An 8,183-nucleotide genomic window follows, 5' to 3' on the forward strand; every position below is an offset into this window, starting at 1 on the left:
GATCAACTCCGAACAGATCCAAGGGCTCGCATTGTTTCATGGCTACGAATTAACCGAATGTTAAGGCCTAATGGTGAAAGAGAAAAGAAAGTTATACCCAGTGCAAAGCTTGATGGTGATATGTCGATTGACACGTGGTTTCAAAAAAGATTGAGGGCCCGCCAAGGTGTAACCGGCAGTTATAAGGGAAATAGAACACGTGGCTGACTCTGAACTAAACTCGAAGAGTTTCCCAAGGCTAATGGCTAAGCGCCACGTGGTATCTGGTAACTAGTGGGAGAGCGGGTAAGCGATGCAAGCGTAAAGGTTTCACCTAAAGGATGGTCATCTCAGGATTGATCCAATGGTTCATGTTGTTTCGTGGCCCAAAGTTGAAAGCGGGTTAAGCTATGTGAAATAGCGAAAAACTGTTAGCCATCAAGATAAGGCGCAGTTAGTGAAAAAGTTGATGGTCCTAGTAAGAGTTAAAGGTCAAGTGGTTAGAGTCTCATTTGATGCCTGGCGTAGCTTCGCGAAAGAAAAGTTCTCATGGGATAAAGCCTGCGAAGTGGCGAAAAGAGGTGGGGCTCGATGCAAGGGCAGAGATGTTAAGACAATGTAAAGACCGATTAAGTTCCATTTGATCAGACGGCTAGCGTAATTTCATTTGGTGAAATTGCTCGAAGGTTATGCTCTACAAAATGACGAAAGAGAAGAAAGAAAAAATGTGTAGGTGTGTTGTGACCTGTTGGAGCGAAAATTTTGAATTCTTTCATGAATTCAATTCTGAAGGGTCAGCCGAAGCATATGGTATCAATGTCGCAGTTAAGAGCTTGAGTACCATATATGATCTTGTATCAATTGAATGAAGATATCATTCTAAACAATTGTTGCAGAAAAGTGGTTGCGAAGCTATTTTCTTCAAATACAGAGCAAATCTATTCAGTTGCAGAGTGGATTCCTTCAAGCAAAAATAGGTTCTCTTATACTCTTGTTTGTCAATCACTTAGCAGTGTGTTTTAATTAAGGTCTTGATTTGTCATCAAACAGTTGGGGGTAATAGTTAAACTGCTTGCATAATTTTAAGATGGCGCCTACGAGAGAATTCTCAGGAAAAGGTAATTACCAGGAAAGGGCTATTTGTGATGATTTTCTTGAACAGTTGACACTGTCAACTAATGTGGTTGCAAAGATAAAAGAACTTGTGCCAAGAGCTCCTTGCCTAAAAATAAGGGAGGGATTATATGATAAAGGTAAGTGGCTGAGAGACCCATAGGTTGGGTTGTCTCAGTTGGGGTTATTCAAGGTTGGATTTGGCATGAGAAACTCCTCAGCCCTGCAGAACAGTATCTGGGAGTTAGATGTCAGAAAATTGGTAGTTCCAGGAGTATTCATGGATATGGATCTCCTAACTCAGATTGCACTCAATTATGATCTAGTCACAAGAAGTATTAGGGATATAAATGGGAAAACCCTCATTGAAATAAATAATGAGGAGTTAAAAAATGCTTTTGGGCTTAGTGAGTTTACCAATTTTCTAGAACCTATTAATTTCAAATCACTAGCTCAAGTATACAGTGTGTAGAGGAACCACCTTAGAAATGGGCCTGTTAAAGAATTCTTTGTGAAGATAGGTGGGTTGACAGTTGTAGGGCCCAACACTGAAGAGCCCTTCTCATTAAACTTGTTCACCCTTAGGGCTAAGGGATTATACTGGTCACTTTGCCAAATTTTAGGAGAGGATGCTAAAGCAAATATGCCCACTCATTACATGTTAATGATTGCTCAAATCTTGAATCCTTCTCTTGTAGTGACTTTTGATTATACTTCCTTTATCACTGATGCTATCCATGAAGGATTGATAGGAATAAAGAATGGGAAGGTTGATAGGCCTTTTGGATGGTATTCCCTCCTTATGCATCTATTTTTATTCAAGGGTGGTGATTATTTTGCAAGTGGAATTGATCTTGTAAAAGAGAAAGATGGAGAAAAGATGCTAGTGCAATCATGGAGTACAGTGCTGTCATGGGACATAGAAGATGCATGCTTCTTAAAGTTTGATAAGTATTTTGCATCTAAGATTAGGATTCTCCTCTGTTCAGAGAATCCAAGAGTCCCCAAGGTTCTTTTGGAGTTTATTAGATCAAAAGAGTTTGCAAAGAATATAAAAATCATTCACAATTGGGGTGATATCTACTTGTACCCTATTTCCATAGTTTTCAGAGTATATGGTTTCACAGGCACTCCATTTTTGTTACCCTATCAGGTCCCTCTTAAAGTGGGAATTGCAGAGGTCCTCAAGCAAATTGGTGGTGTGCAGGAGGCAGAGTTAATAGGAAGAGGTAAAGGGACCATTTTCCCCACAGTTACCATAGCACACCAATTTATGATAGTTAAAGGAGGTTGGAAGTGTTTTGGAGATTTCCTTCAACCATATCATTTGTCAATTGCAGTCTCCGGTGTGCTGACCCTGAAGACTTCTTCAATGGCATGTTTAGAAAAAGGGCAATATGCAGAGGTAAACCCCACCAGTTCTAGTTTCCTAAAGACCTCATTAGGAATGAGTTTGACCTAGATGAGCAAGAGTCAAGGAAGGAAAAGTGGGTGGCTTATAAAAAGGCCTTAGATTTTGTACATCAATTTGATACTAGCTATGACCCATTGTCTAGCTTCCACCCTTTTGAGGAGAAGATAAAGTTTATAATTCTTTGTTTTGAGAATGTGAAGCAGACTTGAAAGAAAAGAGGGAGGTTGTAATTAAAAACAACCCAAAGAAAGCAAGGCTACTTCTAAGTAGGTCTGCATCAACCAGAGCAATCCCTCCCGATAACTACATGTTGCATAAGAAGTCCAATTATAGTATGTTGATACCTACAACAGGGGAGCCCTCTACTTCGAAGGGGAAGAGGAAGATACAGGATGTCATTGACATTCAAGATAGCCCAAAGAAACAGAGAGTGGGAAAAGAAATACAATCTGATGAACCCTTGTAGTCTCCATCCCAATCCCCTATCCATATAGGAGATGAACAGGCAGCAGCTGAGCAACTTTTATAGTTAGGCAGTCTGGGAGAAATAGCATACACATACGATGAAGTAGAAGAGGGAATGCCAGAAGAACCCCCTACTGCTGAAATGAATATAACTACTAATGAGTTCAAGGGCCAGGAGTGGGATCCTGAGATTAAGCAAGCGAGTGAAGATTTCTTGGCTGACAATAACTTTGTTACATCAGGAGCTTTCATGAAGTTTGTGTGGAAGCAAAACATTGACAAGTATAATGCAAGGTGTGAAAAGAGGAAAGGTGAGCAGCCTCATAAAGATCCAACTTTGGTGGAGGAGGAAATAAAGCAATAAATGATTGATGAGTTTAAGACCATCACTCCCAAGAAAGGAAGAGATATGGTGGCACAGGCTAGGTACTCATTCTCCCCGAGTGGGACATAGCAGATGCCTTGGTACTAGAGGCAATAAGAAAAGAGACCAAATCTATGGAGGGGTTCACTTTCAGCAAAGACAATGCTACACTGGTCATGTGGTCTCTTAAAAGAGATGAGATTAAGAGAAATAAGGACACCCCAGGGTCAAGTTACCTTGGTGGAATGATAGTAAAAAGAGTGCAGAGCACTGGGGTAGTGGAGGCTACTAGCATTGTGCTAGAAACTGCAAAGTTTAGTGTTGCAGTGGCAAAAAGGGAGGACAAGGAAAAGGAAGATCTCCAGGTTAAGCTGGAGAAAGTTTTAAAAGCCTATAATAGTGCCAAGGAAGAGGTAAGGGGTAAAGACAACATCATTGCCAAGCTACAAAGCCAGCTGGCAAGACAACACCATCAAGGTGATTTTTCAACACTGATGAGCTCCTCTTCTCCTGCAAGACCTCCACCTACTAGCCCCATCATTGAGCTCCCACCATCTCCAGCACCTTCTAGCTCTCAATTGGTTGAGATTACTCCTCAAGAGTTGGAGGATTTAAAACAAGCTCAGGCCCTGTATGCAAAGAAATATGAGGAGAGAGTAAGGGCTACAATTTTAAGTTTTGCTGATACCATAGGGGCCTCATTATTGTATAATAACATGAGCAAGATTCTAGATATGTGGAATGAGCTTAATGGAGATAATGCCATTTTAATGCCTATTTTTGACAAGTGGAAGCCTAGAGGGCATGATTTGGAGATTATTTGTGTATCCTATGATGAAGAAGGGGCTGATCCTATCATCAAATCCACTTGTGACACCACAAAGGATCTATTAAAATTAGTAGAAGGAATTGATAATGCTGACAAGAAGATCAATTTGTATAAGAAGGAGTACACTGATCAGGTTTTTGAATTTCTCCCAAGAGGCTTTGTTAGCCCTAACCAATTGAAGGACAAACAAGTATGGCTTAAGGAATTAGAAGCCAAATTGTCAACTAGAATAAAAGGAATTATTAGCTTAGAAGATGCTTCCTTCTTTGTTGTAACAATTGAGGAGATACAGAGAATCAAATCTCATTATGGTTTTCTCAACTCAGAGGTTAACAAAATGAGAAATTTTTGCAAAAGGTTAGCCAAGGCAAAAGAAAAAGTGATTAACTTTGCATGGCCAACTGATGATATATACAATGAGTGGAAAAGGAAATATGCCATATAGGATGTGGAGTCGTTAGAAGAGGTTGCAACCGAACAACAAGTAGAAGAAGCTGCAGAGGTTGAAAAGGACTTGTAACCGTATTTGTAAAAGATTTTGTAACTTCTTCTTGAGAAGAAATGATTGTAACAAATTCTCCTAGGAAAGTCCGAAGCTATGTGCATCCATATTGTTATAAATGGATACCAGGACTAGTAGAAAAAGGATCGCAAAGAATTGTAAGAAAACGTTGCAGAAATTTATCTGAGCTTTTCCAAGTTTTTAATGGAGAATATTCGAAGGTTTCTTGTAATACTTTTTTGAAGAAAATATCAATATACAGACCATTGGTTTTGAGTAAAAACTTTTTGTTGTCTTCAAATGTGCTTGCAAGTGTTTATTGTTTCATTCTAAATAATCCAGGGTTATTTTGTTTGAATAGGGGTTGTAAGGCAACTTTTGGTAGATATGTTTCTTAGCTTTTCTCTTCAGGAGGGGAATTAATAATGTAGGAATCACTTCTACCAGTAAATTCCTTGTGAGATATTTTGAATCTTCATGAGCACAATTTAATTTGGTATGAATAAATTCTTATGTGTGTGAGGCATATATAGGGATCTACAGAAGCCAAACTAATGGGATATGTATAGATATTTGACTATGAGAGTATTGTTTGAACTTAGATGACTCTATGACCTTGGATAAGGCACTAGTATAGATGAGGTTGTCTATTACATATTTTGTAGGTCAAATACTGAATATGAGTACAATTTGCATTCCTTTGTTTCAGTAAGTTTTAAGGTGATTAGATCCACTGGTTTTCTAGACTAGTTTGTTGTGGATTTATCTTTTAAAAGTGTGAATTTAGTTCACAAAGGTATACCCACCTAGACTTAGAATAGGTCCAAAGTGTAGAAGGTTAACTCAAACCTTGTCATATGTTGTCCTGGAGGTTTCCTTCTCTTTAATAGCTCTTCTGCACATAGTTATCATATCATTATAAGGATGTTGAAGTGAATCAGATTTTGAAGACAACAAGTATATCATCATTAGTGATTTTATAATATAAATTACTGGTAGCACCACCCTTATTAAAACCAAGCTTCAAAAGATATTTTTCAAACCTTGCATACCAAGCTCTAGGTGCTTGTTTCAATCCATATAAATCTTTCCTTAACCTGCAAACCATATCAGTATCATCTGACAGTGAAAACCCATTAGGGTGCACAATATAAACTTCCTCATCAAGATCCCCATTCAAGAATACACATTTAACATCCATTTGATAAACTTTGTAGTTTTTATAAGAAACATAGGCAAGAAATAGTCTTACAGCTTCAATCCTAGCTACCAGTGCAAAAGTTTCTCCATAATCAATTCCTTCCTTCTAAGAATATCCTTTACAAACTAATCTAGTCTTATTACTTATAACTTTACCATCCTCATTCAATTTATTCCTAAAAACCCATTTAGTTCCAATAACATTTTTATTTTTAGGCCAGGGAACCAAAGTTCATGTGTTATTTTTCTCAATCAGATCTAATTCTTCTTGCATAGCTTTTAACCAAAATTTATCTTTACATGCCTCAATTACTGATATTGGTTCAACTTGTGAAATTAAACATACCTCATTAGTTGCTAGTCTGACGATTAATGATGAATAGTAAATACCCAATAGATACTGAGAGGGGGGGTGAATCAGTATAGACAAAAAACTTCTTAAACAACTTACTGCTAAGACTACACTAACTGGTAAACAATATCACCAATCTAAATCAGGGCATTACCAGTAAAACACAGTATGACTGTAAAAGACATAAACTGGTAACATCTAGATCTTCTTAAAACCTAATATCTCATCTCAAGTTCACCCATATGCTTAAGCAAGTAATACATCACAAATACAATGACCATTGGATCAGCTTGCATTACCACTTAACAGAAAACACTAAAACATCACATGAAAAAGCATCACGCATAACACGCTGATTTTTCACGTGGAAACCCAATTGGGAAAAACCACGGTGGGGATGAATACCCACAAATTTTTCTTGAACTCTTCTGAAGTTCACTCTATTAGGAGCCTAGTCTGGTTAAAGACTTTACAACTAGCTCTGCTAGGAACCGATCCTGCTAGGGATCACCCAGTTAAGGGATGGCTAAATACCCGATTAGAGGTTAAGACCCTGTTAGAGGTTACCTTGTAAGAGGATTTGAAGAACTTGATGATTTTGAGTCACTCTATTAAAGGATTTACAAAAAGCCTGTTAAAGCTACTCGGTAAAGGGATTTTCCATCTGCTAAAATGGTTAGAAGTCAACAGGTAATACACTGATCTGATAACAACACTTAATGCCAAGGTAGATCTGCTTTCATTTCTTTACATTTGCAATCACACTTTGTAGATCTCTGCTTACTCCTTAGGTCTGACAAGAATCACCTCACATACATTCATTTGCCAACAACTTCAAATAAAAATCATCATTGACCTTATAGACAACAATTAGGTCGGTGGCCAAAACCTAATACCCTAAGCATCTATGTTAAAAATATAGTTAGTCCAATCCTGCCTATTCAAACACATTGCATAGGATAAAATAATCTTGAACAAATCTCAAGACATTCTCCATCATCCATTCTTCACCGCTTTTGGAAGTTGATAACCCATCACACGCTCTCCACCACTTACTAAGATTTTTCATATTCCTGAGGTAGATAGAATCAATCTTCTTCATGCAAGATCCTCAAGGAAATCCTTTACGTGCACAAGACCGACATGGTAATATGACCTAATCTTCATTTCAATGCTAACTCATCATAGGATGTCATCGGTCAAATCACATAGACTTGGAATGCATCAACCGGAAACCCTGAAGCTGAGACTACCAACCAATAGTTATATCAAATGAAACCCCAATACAAAATTTGCATATATTGGTTCACGCTCCAACATACCAGTTCACTTTTTGCATATACCGGTTCATACCATCATACCGGTTCACTTGCTAGTTTGCTTACTTCAATATACCAGTTCATACTTCAGCATATTGACATCAATGACAACATACAATCCCATCATGTCATCAAACTCTACACATATGCCAACAATCTCCCTCTTTGGCATTGATGGCAATACACAAAGATATGTCTAGATCTTCTTCCATATTATATGTCTTCAATACTACAAATATCTTCTTTGCTTCACATCTTCTCCCCCTTTCACAACAATGGCAAAGTGGAGGCATAAACATCCAAGATCTACTATGTTGCTCGCCTTAAGGAGTAGCATCCTTCAACACATCAATCCTAAAAAAGATTTGACAATGCAATACCTGACTGATGTGGAGAACATACCTTTAGTTCACCTCTTGAAGGGGTAGCACCCCTTATTCACCTCTTAAATAGGTAAATGTAACCTTTGGTAGAGGCTTGGTGAATATATCTACTAACTGCTCTTTATTGGAAACATGTTCAAATACAACCTCTTTGTTTTGAACTTTCTCCCTCAAGAAATGATACTTGAGGTCGAAGTGCTTGGTTCTAGCATGTAATACCAGATTCTTGGAGATATTAATTGCACTTGTGTTATCACAAAATA

This window comes from Cryptomeria japonica, chromosome 10 (genome assembly GCF_030272615.1).
Source record: "Cryptomeria japonica chromosome 10, Sugi_1.0, whole genome shotgun sequence".
In the NCBI taxonomy this organism is placed as follows: Eukaryota; Viridiplantae; Streptophyta; class Pinopsida; order Cupressales; family Cupressaceae; genus Cryptomeria; species Cryptomeria japonica.